This window comes from Rattus rattus, chromosome 10, assembly GCF_011064425.1.
Source record: "Rattus rattus isolate New Zealand chromosome 10, Rrattus_CSIRO_v1, whole genome shotgun sequence".
In the NCBI taxonomy this organism is placed as follows: Eukaryota; Metazoa; Chordata; class Mammalia; order Rodentia; family Muridae; genus Rattus; species Rattus rattus.
In genome coordinates this window covers 18917718-18934438 of record NC_046163.1, presented here as the reverse complement: position 1 = coordinate 18934438, position 16721 = coordinate 18917718, and the positions used below count along the sequence as shown (strand labels likewise).

Here is a 16721-nt window from a genome sequence, read left to right as displayed (position 1 = left end):
TTGTCATTTCCATTTTCCAAAGCCATACTAGTTGGTACGTAGTGAAAGTTCAGTCAACAGTCATGCCATGGTGCGTGTGGAGAGGTCAGAGGCCTCCGGTGGGTGTCGGTTCTTTTCGTCCACACCTGCACAGCAGGGATTGTTTGACAACAAAGGTGGTCACACAGCCATCTTTCTGACCTTACAGTTGTAGACGATGATGGGCTGTCGTCCTGCAACTGCTGGGGCCCTCTCTGTGGTCTGGTCTTCTTTCTAATGATGACTTTACTTAAGCTGAACTAGGAAGGGCGGGCAATGTTAGGACATACTGAGTACCTGAAATGTTTGGCAAAACAGAATTAAATCTTGCAAGGTAAATATTCAGGATCGTTGACCTTGTTATTACTATGGTAATTTCCTTTAAAGCCTTGTAGCTCCTGGAGACTGTGTACAGAACAGACTGTTATTGTTTCTGTGGTGTTTTGTGGGTTTCCTGGGCTGGGAAGGAGGACTGATCCTTTCAGGAGTGGACTAAGCAAACAGGCAGGCTGGAGATAGATGTGGCATCAGAATGAGACAGTTTATGAAGGTAGAACCAACAGCACAAGCATCACCCTGTCTCTCAGGCCCTGAGTCCTGTCAAGAGATGAGACCAGCCGGGCCTGGATCAGTGAGTACTTCAACCGAGTTGCTCACAGAAGAACCAAGGCCAACCAAGAACCCAACCAAGGCTGAGAGCTTGACATTTTGAAGCGGCATTAGTTTGTCACTGTCTCAGGGTAGCCTCTGTGATGCTGGAGAAATTCTTGGATAGGTTGTCTCTGTTAACTCATCAAGATTGATGAGCTACCCCAGGCTTTCACATGAGTCAGCATCTGCTCTAAAACATCCGCCTGTTCCTCGAGTCTACGAGCCCGCATGCTGTCATGGACAAAGTGCACCCAAGTCACTCCTGAGGGGGATTCTTCCATGGCTCAGAATCTGCACATAACAGAAGTCAGGCCTTCTGTCGTTAGTCCGGAAGCCTGTCTTGGAAACCTCAGCCACTTGCAGATAACCAACTTTGATCTTCTGGTACCCAAAGGACCAAGAAATGGCTATTAGCAATAGTCACGGTGGCTCAGTAGCTGTACTTACCTGGTGTAGTAGGCTCAGTCACACTCCAGCTTTTGGAGGAGCCTGAGCACCAGGGACAAGAGCAGAGCTCAGCTGGTGCAGATCCACTGCAGGCTGCCAGTGTCCTGTAGTTTTCTTGCCAGTGCAGCGACTTGCATCAAATGCTGGACGTCTCAGTATCTTCACTGAGTACAAACCCCAAACCACAGGTGTGCTTTCTCTCTTGGAATCCTGTGCCGTTTCTGATGCTTCGTTTGGGGAGGAGATACCCTGTATAGTCTTGTTGCCTCTATGCAAGTATTTTTTTTCCTCCAATTTGTTAAAACATGCTGTGGATTAGTGAGTGTTCATGGTACACACGTTTGACATTCCACACCAAGTTCACGTTCAGAAGTGGCAGCAGCAACAGCAGTCACAGTAAGGGTTCAGGTGGCCCCATTTACACAGTTTCCAGTAACCTCTCATGGTTGTTGTTTATTCTCAAGTCCAGACAATCAAAGGTCTGGCCTTCAAGAAACAATGGCAAGATAGCCCTGTGAGAATCAGGATCCCAAAGAGCCATATAGGCTGGCCGTGCCCTCTCTGCTCGTCTGCAGTCTTAGTGCACGAGGAGGATTCGGTCTCTTTTCTAGTTTCCTTTCTCTTTCTCTTTAAAGTAGAAGTTCTCAGCCATGGCATCACAGATCAGATATCTCATCAGATATTTACATTACAAATCATAACAGTGGCAACATTATAGTTATGAAGTAGCAAGGAAGTAATTTTATGAATGGGGGTCACCTCAGCGTGAGCAGGGCTGTAGTGTTAGGAAGGTTGAAAGTTGCTACTTTAAAGCTGGCAAATCAGGGTACAGATGCCAGCATTAGGTAGTGGACTAGCTAAAGCGTCATGAGTTCTACAGTTACCACCCTGTTCAGGTCATCTACAGAGATGGATTGAGTCCCCGTCTCTCCTTTTCTAGAAGCACATTGAGTTTGAACTGGTTTGCTCTGGCTTCGGCTAGCTGCTTGCTTTGAGACTTCCATAGTTCAATTTCTAGATCACATTTCTTTGGTGGCCATCACCCTCATCTTTCTTGGGAACCCATGTCTAAATACCATACCCCACATGGCCCCTGATTAGGCCTTTCGAAAGACATTTCCATCCCGTCATTGTTTATCTTAGCATACTGCTTGGTGCACCTCCCTCCCCCCACCAGGGAAGAATGCAGCCTTCACACAGAATGCAGTGAGAAGCAGGATTCAACAGGAAATGGCTTTTTAGCACATTGGCTTGCCACACCTTCATAGGTGGCAACTGTAGCTGGGTAGATCAGGGTAACAGTTGTTGCAAGCATAGCAGGCGGCAGGAGAATCAGCCGCCTACATGCTGGTACTTTTACCTACCAGGGCCTGACTGGTACTTTGTGCTTGAAGTGAGCTGGGTTATAGCAGAGGAATACAGAGTTCAGCCCTCACTTCTCTTGTAGAAAGCACCCTGCAAACCTGTCTCCTCCACCCTTGGAGTGAGAGCATCTTAGTGATTCTAGTCTGCAGTCCCTGGGCTGTGTCACTATTTATCAGATAGGGCCCAGGTGGAGTGGGAGGTTAGACTTTGGAGTTTGCTATACTCTATGAGGCCTTTACTGGAGCTCTTGGCTCTCCTGATGCTGTTAGTAAGATAAACAGCCAAAATATAGTAGGCATATTTTTTTTTCCGAACAGTAAACAGGACATGGTATGGTAATATTGTACTGCATTTGAGTTCAACGCTTAGTGGTAATAAGATGCTTGGTTATTTATGTCACACTGAGTGTCAGGACTTTGTGACATGCTCAGGATTTTGCAGAGAAGGAATTTGGTGCACTTGAAAGGTTAAGTGGTACACGGTGCAGGTTCGACCTCGAAGTGATGGAACAGACCTCAGTTCTGTACACCCTGAACCAATCATGCCTGACTGAGTAGGAGAGGTTTGTGAGTAACATTTGCATGCTGTTAAAGTTTCAGTACCTTGTTATTCTGCAGAGTTTTCCAAATCCCATCAGCAATTGCGCAGGAAAGATACCCTGGTTGATATTTAGTTCCATTTGCAGGTGGCTTGGATGTAAACTTGGATTGAGATTTTACTGTTCTTATTGTCAAACAGAAGAAGAGAGTAGGGGATGAGTTAAACTAGCCCTGTGCCTTCTATTCGCTTTTGCCGTCAAAGCCCAGTTGTCTCTGCTGATGCCGTGTAGCCTGACAGTTACTTGTAGAACAACAATGGAGAAGTAGGCATTTGTAACTCCTCTGTGGAAAGGACCAAGGATCATTCTTGACTCCGAACAGCAAGCAGGGAAGTGCTGAGAGGATCATCACAGCGCTCAGACTATGGTTAGTGAGATCAGACTCTCCATGTGATCTTTTCTTTTCGAGTATTTATAACTTGGGGTGGAAAGCTCTTTCCAGGACACAAATTGTGTACAGCTTCTTAGCCTGGGAACAGACATCTCGTGACCCATGTGCAAGCCTCTTTAGACATCCTGCCTTTTAAGATGAAGGCAGGTTTGCTTTGAACTATGAGTTATTTGGGCCTAGTAGGGTAAAGCAGTTTCACTCATTCCTTCTGTAATAGCAGTGTTATCTTTAGTATTATACCCAAAAAGCTACTATAACCTTAGATGATAAGCTTTTAAAAACCTGTGAGCTCTAACCACTATAAATTAGAACAGCATAATTGCTTTCAAGAAATGGTTACATTTAAATGACTTAGACGTGGTTAAGCCACTTACATTGTTATTATAGAAACAAATGCTCACATTAGATACAAAATTTTCCTATATGTATTTTTGTAATAATTCATTTTCACAAATGCTTATATTTTACTTAAAAAGGAATCAGGTGATAATATAAATTTAGTTTTAAGTTTTGTGCTCCTGAAGATAGGTTAAAAAATACATAGAAGTTTTTGTTGGCTCCTCAAACGTTCCCAGTGTTATGTATGTTTACAGAAATTCCAGCATACGTTCTACTCAGAGTTGGCATGAAAACTTGTCATTTGGTTCCATTTTGTGGTACTCAGTTGTAACAAGTATATTAGCCTTTCAGAGAGTCCTCTGAATACCAGTATGCACCTGACATCTTAAATCCATGCTCTTGGTGTGTTAAATTTTAGGTTGGGAGAAGTCAGGAGGGTTGACTGAGTGGTGTACTACTTCAGGGAGGGGATGTATTGATACCACCAGACAAACCATGCAACATGGTGGGGGTTTCTGTCTGGACAGACAAAGCAAGAGGCCAACCTACTCTTACAGGTTTTGAAGGGAAGCATCCCTATATCACAAAGGAGCATGCTTCTTTAATGCCCTCTGCCATGCCTGGAGGTAGGAGAGTAGGTCACACATAACTCAGGCTTCATGGCAGGGGTTAGGGGAATGGGCTTCAATGTGGTTTAGAAGAACAGGCTCTAAAAGCTCTAAAAGCTCTTTGAAAAAGCCTTGATTTAATTTGGTTCTGGAATTGACCTTGAATAAGAGCGGGTGTTTTCCTTTACTTGAAAGGAGCATTTTCCTAATCTAACATACTCATGCAAGGAAAGTTTTCCAGTGATGCAGGTTATTTCTTTTAATAGAAGCCTAGCTGGATTTCTCTGTTGCTGCTTCTGTTGTCAGGAGATAACTTTCTTTTCCACTGTAGGCCTTGCTTAGATGAAGGCAAAGTGCACAACTCACTGTTGGAGATGCTTAAGACTTTTGGTTCTCTCTCATGTTCTTGGGAAACTGCAGAGTTTCACGTTTATTGATTCTAAGGCTAAATGCTTTTGAGAAGCTTCCAGGGGTGTCCTTGTTTATAGACTAACATCTATCTGTCTATCTGTCTGTCTGTCTGTCTGTCTATCTATCTATCTATCTATCTCTATATCTATCTATCTCTATCTATCTGTATCTCTATATCTATCTATCTATATCTATCTATCTATCTATCTATCTATATCTCTATATCTCTATATCTATCTATCTATCTATATCTATCTATCTATCTATCTATCTATCTATCTATCTATCTATCTATTTATCTATCTATATCAGGGAAGGGTTTGTACTAGCTTATTTCATGCAGAAACCAAGCATGAACAGAGAGAAAGAGCTCTTGAATGGCTTGTCTTCTTGATTTTTCTGTGTGTCATAGCCATCTGGTTTCAGAATAAGCAGTTAGAGTGATGGGTCCGTGTATTAATGATCTGGAGTAAACCTTCGTAGAAAAGATATGCTATTGATGCTCTGGAGAAAGACCTAGCTTCAAATCTTGGTTCTCCCGTTTTCCAGCTCTGTGACATTTGTAAGAAGCCCATTTGCCCGCAGACAGTGTCCGTGGTCGACTACAGTGTTTTTTACTCATACAACTAGAAACCCAGATTCTGTAGCTGCTCAACGTCTTCTTCCAGATTTCGTTGCTAGTGTTGATTCACTGTGGTCAAAGGTGGAATCAAGGTGGTTCCGTGGCTTTTTTTTTTCCCGTCATGAAAAAGGAAAAAGCCTCCTTCAGCCTGAAGCATCCCATCAGCAGCATGTGGGAGAGAGGGAAAGCTTTGGTCAGGATGAGAGATTTTTGCTTATGTCTCAACAGTTGTAGACTACATGGTCCATTGTAGTTGTAACAGACAGTAGGCAAACAAGGGATTTTTTGCCCTCTGTAGTGGAGACACCAAAGGGAAAGGCTGCGGTAGCCTGTGGGTTCGTCTCTAGACAGGTTGTACCACCATGACCGTGGGTGCTGCGGGTAACAAGCTTCTTCCTTTTGGGTACAGTAAGTGAACCCCTGAAGCTGGGAGAGGTTTTGCTTTCAGCCATGCACCCTTTATTACCCAAGATAATTTCTGAGTTACATTTGGTCAATGAAGAGATCTATGAAGATGGTTGTGAGAGCTATATGACTAATACATGGTCACATGTAAGGTATTTAGACCTATCATTTGCCCACACTAATTTATGAAGGTGTCAATTTGGATTTCCTTTTGATTTATACAGTGAATAAATATAAGGGGGTTCTGTAGTTGAGTCTGGTTTTCGTATCAGTTCCTCCTAGTTAACAGTTTTAATAAAGGATAATCTTTGTGTTAATTGGCTATATATATATATACACACACACACACATATATATGTACAAATATGACAATATGCAGAAGTTTCTTTATAAAGCCATTTTCCTTGGAAATATAAATTGAATATAATTGCTTTTTAAAAAGTTTTCGAAGGGGTCTAGCAAGATAGCTCAGCAGTTAAGAGCACTGGCTGCTCTTTCAGAGGACCCACATGGATTCCCACCTCCTCCATGGTGGCCCACAACTGTCCAAAACTTCAGTCACAGGTGACCTGATACTCTTTTCTGATCTCTGTGGGCACCAGGCATGCATGTGGTGCACATAGAAACAAAGTCCCATCCACACAAAATAACTTAAAAAGTTATTGAAGTATTAACATACTTTATACTTTACTGTATTTAAGTGTCCAATTCAAGAAGTTTATGTAAAGCGAGCACACCCATGAAACTACCCAGCTGGTGTGTAGATCATTGCCAGGTGTCCTTGCACCACTTTTGGGTCATGACCGCCCTCGTTTGATCCTCATTATTGATCTGATAGCTATCAGGGAAGGTTGGGATAGTCTTGTGAAGTAGCAGCTTCATGTTATCATCAGTGGAAGGAAGAGAAACCCTGCGGTCACAGGGTTTTAAGTGATTTATGGTTTTGGGATTTTCAAGCTTCTTGATGTGTACGTTCCTGAGAGTTTTGATTATTCCTAGTTGGAACCTTAACCTCAAAATACCAGGCTTGTCAGGTATGATGATTAGTTGTAGTTGTTAATGTGATACGATCTAAGATCACTTGAGAGACTAAGTGATTTCTGTGTAGTTACCTTGATGACATCAGTTGAGGGTGGGAAGACTTGCCGACTGTGGATGGCATCATTTCCTAGTCAGAAGATCCTGCACTTAGTTAAAATAAGAGTAGAAAGAGTGAGCTGAGCGGTATCCTGCATGCATTCATTGTCTGCTTCTGACTGCAGATGTCAAACTCTCAGTTGCTTCAAGCTTCTGACACCCTGACTCTCCTGTTATGATGGACTGAAGCTTGAAACTGAGTCCCAATAAACCCTCTTTCCCTCAAGTTGCCTTTGTAACTATTTTAGCACAGCAAAAACAAAAGAAACTAAGACAACTAAGTGTATGTTGAGCTTTGTCTAATCCCTTGTTCATTTGCTGACCTAAAATTTAAGTTCTGGACCTGATCCTTTCGTCTTCCTGACTTCTGACAACAGAAAACGAATACCGCTCTGCATTCTTCAGAGGCCTGTATTTGATTTGTTTTGTTGTTGTTTTTGTTTGTTTTGGCATAAGTCCCAGATTGTTTTCCATTAGTAACCATGTCTCTCTAGTTTATCACGTCTCCACCAATAGCTGATAGCCTCTGTTAGTACTACTACTCAGGTCCTCTTTCCACTCTCAGTAAATTTCCATTGGTTGGTATCCTGTCCACTGGGAAAGGATACAACATGTGGTATGTCTGAGTTTGGTTTCTGTTGCAGTGATAAGATACCGTACCCAGACCAGTATAGGAAAGAAGGGGTTTATTTTAGCTCACGATTGAAAGTAATGTTTTCTCATGTCAGGGAGTGATGGCTGCAGGAACGTGGGGCAGAGAGTTACATCTGGAGTCCAGAGCAGAGAGCAGTGTATTCACACATGCTTGCTATCTGCTTTCTTTCACTTATCTTAGACATTAAACAGTTCAGGGTCCCATGCCTAGGCAGGTAATGGTTCCCGTCTCTATTAACACAAAGACATGTCCAAAGGCCAACTTGGTCTAAGACTTCCCAGCTGTCTCTAGATTTTGTCAGCTGGCAAAATGATTATACTTTATTACAGTCTATCCATATTTTCACCCCTATCAGTGATGGCGGTGTGAGTCTCCGAATGCCAATCAAAGGATTTAGCTGCAAACTCCTATTTTTGAATCTAGTTTAGATCACGTCTAGAAGCAACTGAGACAGGCTGTCTCTCCCAAGTAACTCACTCTGGAGTGGAGATTTCCGTACATGCTGCTCATTGCACAATGCTTTTGGGAAGGAAGAAAGCAGGGTGAGTCTGAGGAACCTGAAGGGCTGTGTGGTTGCAACAGAGGCCTCAGCCAGCCGGTAGGGGCATTCTGGAGCCAGACCAGCTCTTCAAGATCACCTTAGGTTGATGCAAGCAGCCAGGACCTATGTACCTTGACACGGAACAGTCATCAAATGCAGCTGCCTCGACCGGGAACTCAGGGGAACTCAGATGTGAGCGCTCTGCGCACGGCATCCTGCCCTGCACGGTGGGAAGTGAGTTCCTCAGGCTTCGTGCCTGACTTGAGGCTGTTAGGTGGGTACTTTTATGGATTTAGTTCTTTCGATACTGATACTTGGTTTTGGTATTTTTTTCCATCATTTTTCTAATTATTGCCAATTTTAGTATCTACCTCAGTCCAGCCTTTAATTGTAGGTCATTCTCTCTCTCTCTCTCTCTTTCTCTCTCTCTCTCTCTCTCTCTCTCTCTCTCTCTCTGTCTTTCTGTTTTGCTTTATGTATTCTTGCTATACTACTCATCTAGAATTGTGGTGTCCTTTTGAAGCATTCCTTTAATTTTTATGAACTGTTTCTCTTTCTTTTTTTAAATTTTATTTTATAAATCCTAACAGCTCCTTTGTGAAATTACATTAGTTTTTCTTTGGCTAGTGTCTACATTGTGTTTCTCTTTAATGGTTAAAGAATTTTTGTGAAAGACTTGTTTTACCAACATACATTTAAAAAATGTAATATTTTTTTCCCTGTTCCTGGAGCTTTTAGTTCACTATGTTTTACATCTAAGTTTGTATATGTATTTCTTTGATGTTATTGCCACTGTTTTGTGTTCCTTTCTGATCCTTTTGAAATCAATCCATTTTTATGCCCCCCCCCTTGCTAGATGTATTTCTTTTCTTGTTCTGTTAGTAGACTCCTAGAGATTTCAATACACTTTTACTCATTTAGAGTCAGTGTTGAATTTGGATATTTTATTATATTGTGGGCACTAACCTTGTTCTTTTTTTTTAAATACATTTTAATTTTTGACATTATAATTTATTTTCTCCCCCACTTTCCATCCTCCAAACCCTCCCATGGACTGCCCTCCTGCTTTCTTTCAACTTCTTGGCCCTTTTCCCTTTAAATTTTGGTGTGTGTGTGTGTGTGTGTGTGTGTGTGTGTGTGTGTGTGTATTCCTAAGTTTGTAACTACAACTTTCTTTTAGCTCCTTTCAGTCCATGTAATGTGTTTTGTATGCATGTTTTCAGGTCTGACTGATATCGGATAACCGGTTGGTGTGCCCTTCCCTGGGGAAGAGCATTGATTCCTTTCCCAGCATTCCTTAGTTGCCTGTAGTTCTTTGTCTAGGATCAAGGTCTCATGAGCTTTCCCTCTTGACATCCATCTAGTTTATACAAGGTACTGATCTATAATTAAAGTTTATTATTATAAAATCTAGTTCATTCCTGGAACTCTTCCCCTCCCCCACAATATTTCTTGGCCAGGCTTTTTGTATACCGGACATCGTACATGAAAACACACGGAGGCCCTCGATATTGTACCCACTTTTCTAGAGACAGTTTTTTGCTCCGGTGGAGCTACTGGCTTTCACTTTGACCACAAGAGGGTTGGTCTGTCTCTGGGTCTTCAGTATTTACCCAGACCTTCTTACATTGTTACCAACTGTATCCAGTTCTGGCTTCCATACCAGAGCCTGGGACAGTTTCTGTTTCATTTCTGCTGGCAGCTGAGTCCTCTCCGGCTTACTGGATTGCTTCCGATCCCAGGCTTGGCCGTGCCTTTTCTTTGGAGAAGAGAAAATTTTGTTTGTTCGCCTCTGGTGGTTGAGATCCAGAGAATTTTGGGTAGCGAGAAGTTCTCGTACGGTGTAAGGTGTGAAATACTGTTCTTAATTCTGCTATTGGTGGATTTCTTACAATTTTAGCTCTGCGTTGGATTGAGAAGGGGATACCAGGAGCATAAAAGACCTCCCAGAGGTTCTTATTCCATAGCTCATACCTAGATTCCTAGAGTCGTTAGATGGCCACAAAACACTTTAGCTTTGCTGTAGTGTAGATTCCATTCTTGCAGACTTGTTTTTATTAATTTCAGTGGAAATCTAGGGGTATAGAGTGGAGCCATTGCTTGGTTTAGTACTGGTCCTTTAAATGTCCTCAGTGACTGCTTTACCATGATAGAATTGAGCAGTTGCAAAGAGACCGCGTGATGCCCACGGAACTTACAGTGTTTACTACTCAGCTCCTTTAAGGAAGACTTAGCTTCTCTTTGTTTTGGACCGCCAAAATGCAGCAACTTGGTCATTATAGGAATCATTAGTAACATTCTCTCCTTTTTGCCTTCAGATTTAAAAAGTGTGGCTCATTTGCGCTCATCTCCTTCTGTCTCTGAAGCTGATCCTGGTGACAGTCTAACAGTCCATGTGACCCAGAGACACACTTTGGAGATTTAATTGTAGATGAAGAGTGCAAAGAAGAGGTGTGACATCTCAGACAGTGCCATGTAAGCGACGCTGGGTCCCGATCAGACGATCAGACTCCTAACACTGCAGCGCATGTTGGGGCCGGTACGCTGATGTAAACCCTGACTGAGAGTTGTCACACGGGGAGCCCTTTGTTCAGCAAATGCCTTAATACGAGTGTGTGGCAATCAGAGCCCTGTGGGTTGGATTTAGCACCAAGCTAAGGTTTCATGTCTGGGGACAGTTTATTATAATCATTCATCTCAGGGCATCCAGTCTGCTGACTCCTTTTGGCTGTGCCTAAAAAGTCAGAGGTACTTTGCCACGTCTGTTTCCAAACCAGAAATAACTCAGACATAGGCTCAGCCTCACTAGAGTTCCACATTCGTTCCACTGGCTTAGGATTTGAATGCCCACAGGCATCAATCATCATATTAAAGTTTTAACGCTGTTATAGGTGTTGTTGGGAATCTGGAAAAAAAAAATCAATTCGACCTAGTCTTTGTTTAGGAGGGGGCCTTGGAGAGGTCTGGTTTGGCCCTCTCCTCACTTCAGCAGGCCTTTGTCAATCACCGAGGAGCTTGCCTGAGATCTAGTGTGGAAAGTCATTACTGCCGAAGGTGTTATTTTGGGGTTGGGAGCAGATGACGGAAGCACCTATGTCATGCTGCGTGCACAACATCTCAGGTAGGCAAGGTTCAGTTCCAGCCTCTCCCTCTTGTTCCGTTGCCCTGATGCCAAAAGCCACCTCAATGGCCAAGCTCACTGGGCTCTTTCTGGAATCCCTGTCGACAGGGACAGGGCAGTCCAAGTGAACAGCACTTTGTTGGGAAAAGGCCTTCTTGACACTTCTCAAGTACAGATACCTTTAGAGTAAAGTCAGATCTTCAGTACGTTTTCCTGAATTCTCCCGTGGTGTTTATTAGCTCTTCCTCTCATTTGTTGGTGGTTTCTAAAGTCTTCGTGATTGAAGTATCTCAGTAGGAATTGGAAGAGGCTGAGAGAGATGATAACCAAGTGCCTTTAGCTTTTCAATTGCTGTGTTTCACTTGTTTCATCAGGTATGTTGGTCTCTCAGGCCTGTTCCTCAAAACTGTCCTCCGTGTGCACCTTCAGCACTGCAGGTTTTTGCCAGACTTGTTTGTTGTAGAAAAATGTGTTGTAAAATGAAGTCACTGAATGAAATCATTAAAGTCCTTGTTATGGAAGCACAAAGACCTTAGTTCCATCATCAGTAGAGCAAACAAAAAAGACAAGGTGTGAGGGGGCACAACTGTAATCCCTGTAGCCCACTGGCTAGTTAGACTAGACTAATGGGTGAGCCCAGGGTCAAGGGGAGACTTGGTCTTAAAAGAGAAAAAAATCACCCAAACTAAGTTGTATGGGATCCAAGGAATGACACCCTACTTAGTCTTCCCTCTACATTCATTAGTGCGTGACATATCGACAGACAGACACACACACACACGCATACACGCACACAGACACACACACATTCAAGTAGTTGAGATTATTCCAGCGTGAATTCTTTAAGGTTCCAGGATTAGGCTTTATTTTCACCACTTGTGGAAAAGTTTGAGGATCAGTGAATTATAAGAATACCTTAGATCTCTCTGTCGCATTATAAAAGTACTTATGATCTCTGGAGCAGGAGATGTAATGACTTCAGTCGGTCAGGCCACTGTTACCTTCACCGAGGAAGCGCAGGTCTTGGTGGCTCATACCCGCTTGTTGAACAGGGATCGTGAGGACTAAGTGATACTGAGTGCATGGCACACTCCCTAACCAGCGGAGAAGAAGGGTAGAGAGCATAAGACGCAGCCCACAGAAGTAATAGGAGCAAAATCTCGTCACAGCAGGGGCTTCCTCATACTTGGAACTCAGAAACAGTTTGACCTGTTCTAGAGAAGGCCAGCTGTTGACGTCATTGGCTTTCTTTGACCTCTTTTAGCATTCTTATTTTCTTTCCTGGGGTCCTTTTCCGGAAAGCAGCATTCTTTTGGCTACTTTGGTGACATGAGGGATAGCTCTGAGCATGGGAACATGCCACATTGCTGTCTTTTGCTGAACTCTCGTCTGATTCTCACGCCGCGTTCTCTTAAGCTGGCAAATGCTGGAGTCCTTGATTTTTGTTTTGAAAAAGCTCAGTAGTTTAGATGTGTATATTTGTTACTTAAAGAGACAAATCCAGATCCAGACATTTCATTTATAGACGGGACTGAAAATGACAAGCCCAGATATTGCACTGTGGGGCGGGGGGGGGGGTAAATCAGATTTTATATGGATTTGAAGTAATGGCTGACTTTCACTATTATAAAAAGGAATGGCCAGGGCACAAGAGGCATCTGTGTATAAATGAAAGAGGTGTCTGTTTCCTCCCCAGTTTTCCTTCTTTTAAAATAAAACAAATGTTAACAGCGACACAGATGTCCCAAGGACAGCCCAGGCTCCTGCCTGCCTCCATCACCCGCAGTGTCTGATGCTTATTTTTAAGTGGCTCCGAGTCAGATTCGGAAAGGTCCTGGGCATGAGCCGCCACTCTCATGTCCCTGGCCTGCATCTGAAACAGCTTTATTAGCGGGCCAACACCAGGGGCAGCCTCGGCAGCCATGGCCAAGTACTCGTCAGCTGTGGTGCTGCATCTGGACGCACAGAGCCAAGCTTAAAATAGACAAGGCCTGCGACCTATTAAACTAGCATACTGCGTAGATCCGAAACCTGTTGCCTGCTAGCCTCATGTATCTTTTTATGTGTTCATATTTAAAATGGAGAAATATCCACTCCACTTCACACTTACTCAGTCAATGTAGAGACGAGAATGGGCACACCAAGAAGATACGTCTTTTCTTTTTTAAAAGAAAACAAAAAGAAATGAAAAACCTCCTCTCTGTGGTTCTGAAAACTAGACAGCTTAAGGTCTCCTGATCTAGGATGTACTCAGTATTAATTTTGCTCAGAATGACTTATTACTAAATCGCTTTATTCATTTATGTGAGAAGCAGACTACAGTTAGTTAGGGCACATGTTTACTCACGCCATGGCTGGATGTTTTTTATTCCAGCCTGCTTCCTCTTAGGTCCAAAGGTCTAACCTTGCATTTGGGTTACTCCTTTCTCTGACCCTGTCAGCCTGCTCCCATGGCCCACTTGGGTTTGTCAGGCTAGAGGAAGACAGTGAAAGCATGCGTTCAAGGCAGACACTGCAGCTCCCGTTAGAAAGGCATCGCCTAAAATAATAGGTTGTCGTTTACATTTGGAATATGAACCAGAAACTTCAAGAAAGGCGACAGTGCACTTCCTTTCGAGTTATGTTTTAATATCCTGAGGTTAAGAGGGATGGAAAATTGGGAATAAACCATGGAGGGCTTAGTAGGACCACATCATCTTCTTTAAAGCTTTACTACCATAAGATGTGGACTTGACTAAAACACATTTAGAAAGTCATGCTGCATATTATTTTAAAAGACACCCTTCCCCCTTTAAAATTCTGTTAACATTACACGCTGGCTTTTACAGTTTAAATTTAAAAATGTAACTTTGGTTTCAGAATCAAGTCTCATAGTTAAGTGAGAGAATTGAAATGGAAAGTAAAGCGTGTATATTGGTTGAGGTGAGCTGGTGGTCACCATTGTCACATGGTTCAGTGAAAGCCAGCAGGGCTGGAAAGAGAGTTCAGGTCAGTGGTTTAATGAATCAACCCAAGGGTTCTGTTTATGGGAGTCTCTAAATTCCAGTCTGTATTAAGAGGAAGATAAAGTTGAACCAGCAGGTGTTAGCAAGAAACATAATACAAACCATTAGTCTCAATAAAAACCATTAGTCTTATCAGTACCATGATTTGATTTCATTTCACTGATGCTTCAGTCCAGAGCAACCTTACCGTGGTGTTTTACTGGACACCCCTACCCCATCCCCCCACCCCACCCCCGTCTTATTTACGTAGAATCCTTCCTCAGGAGGTAACTTAGTGGGACTCGAGCAGATGTTTTTAGGAAATATTTCTCAACTAGAGCAGTCACTCTGTCAAGATTTAGTTCAAGGAAGAAATGTTTGCCTAGCATGAGATACTTTTTCTTATATCACTGCGCAGAAGAAAAATAGAGCCTCATAAATGACTCCATATCCAAAAACCCTTACGTTGCACCGTTTCAGTGTGCCCTGGTTAGCTGTGTTCACACCGTCACAAGTTTATTTGTTATTGCTTAGTTAATAGCCATGCTCGGTTTGTCAGGCTGTGAGAAGCCATAGCTTTGCATTGAGCTTCAGTTTACAGTGGAAATATATTACTTATGTCCCACAAACAGTCATGTTACTTAGATATTGTAATTATTATGTATTTGGAGGAAGGCTAGCATAGACTTTTCTAGAAAATTGAAATTAGACCTCCTGTCCTTTGCCTTCTTCATTTGATGAATTGACCAGAATCCTTCCTCCAGGTCTTCCAGACTGATTTGTTACCTAATCGTTTGGAATGATCTTGGAGACTTAGAGTAATGAATGAGCAGTATGTCGCAGAGGCCTCGGAAGGCATGTGACAAGGCCGGACAGACGGTACATTTCATTTTTATTTCTTATAAACAAAGTCGACTATTTTTTAATACATCACTAATAAGTCAAGTACTACTCTCATTCCTGGCCAAGTGAATTGAAATTGTCCTACTTCTGAATGTCTATAATATCTTTATTCATGATTCCCTGGAACTGGCGATGATGCAGATGCCCATCGTTTGAGGTCTAGGTAAGCACTGGTCTGCGTGCGTATCCGTGATATGGTGTAGCATTCAACAAGTAGATGAGTGGCCCTGTTGGCAGTAGGGAGATGAATTTCAGTTGTGGAGGGACCCTATTAAAGAGGCTGCATTTGCACAACACCCTAAAAAAGATATGACTATAGAGACATGGCACGGGTGTATGGAGGCCAGGGTCTGGGAGAGGAGTTGGATGTGAAGGGAAACCACATAGTAAAGGCTCCTTGGTACTTGAATCTGATGTTGATGCCACTAACTGTGTGTGTCAGATGTGTGGAAAGCGTAATATTAAAAATAAAATAAATATGCTGATTTTTACTTTTCTTTATTCTTTGTACACATTTTAATAGGAGTCTTAGGACACTAACTCCATTTATCTTCTTCTGTTTATAAATTTACATTTTTGAATTTTAATTTCAGTTACAGTTTTCATTCTGTAATCATTACTACCCTATTATTTCATGTGGGATAGAATTTAATTATAATTTCTGCTGGCTTGTTTTTGTCAACTTGACCCACACCAGAGTCACTTGGGAAGAAAGACCATCAGTTGAAAAAATTGCCTCCATCAGATAGGCCTGTGGACGTGTCTGTGGGGCCTTTTCTTTTGCTAGTTGTTCTAGCAAGGTCCGGCCTACCTAGGGAGATCCCTGGACAGGTGGACCTGGGGTCTATTAAAAAAAAGTAGCTGGACAAGCAGAGAGAGCAAGCCAGTATTTAGAGTCCTCCATGGTGTCTGCTGGTGTTCTTTCCTTGGCTTCCCTTCGTGTACTGTAAGCTGTAATCTGGAATAGACCCTTTCTCTATCCAAGTTGCTTCTAGGCAGTGTTTCTCACAGCAACACTGCTTAGCTTCCCGGCTTTGCTTTCCATCGAGGACTTTTTTTTGTGTGTGCATATTCTGTTGGTTTTATGGATTCTTAATTGCTTACATATCTGGTTATGTTTTATCATGTGTTGGACACTCTATGTGGGAAATCATTTATAGAAGTACATTGGTGCCTTGGCTGTACCTTCTCCAGCGAGGGTTTTCATTTCTTTTTGCCTGGGGTCTGAGGGCAGTAGTTCCCAGGGACCCCTCATTCTGGATCCGAGCTGACTGAATGCTTAGGATTCTATTAGAGTTGAGGCCGTCCAGGTCTCCAGGTCTCCACCCACATTCTGGGAGCTCTCTCACTGTGGCCTTCTGTTCAGTCCTGGTGTGCCTTCTGTTCCCAAAAGGCCAGAAGAAAAGCTATGCCTCTTCCTAGCACTTCAGCTGTCTCTGGGCTGTCAGCACAGCACTCGAGGGAAGGCATGCTTAGGTCAGCTTTTCTTGGTTCCCTTTCATCCCTCAGATCCTTGTCCTTTGAT

The 16721-nt window shown here is 42.8% G+C and overlaps 1 protein-coding gene across 3 annotated transcripts in view; it reads left to right on the top strand.

Moving 5' to 3' along the window:
* Window positions 1-16721, top strand: part of Nek7 (NIMA related kinase 7) — a 132992-nt gene that overhangs the window by 33152 nt on the left and 83119 nt on the right. Inside the window, exon 1 of one of the 3 annotated variants that reach the window (XM_032914818.1) lies at window positions 10644-10663. The exons of the other annotated variants lie outside the window; for them this stretch is intronic. The gene's annotated coding sequence lies outside the window, so the exon portion shown is untranslated. Of the gene's footprint in view, window positions 1-10643; window positions 10664-16721 lie in introns of those variants that run through there. 3 annotated transcript variants of the gene reach the window in all.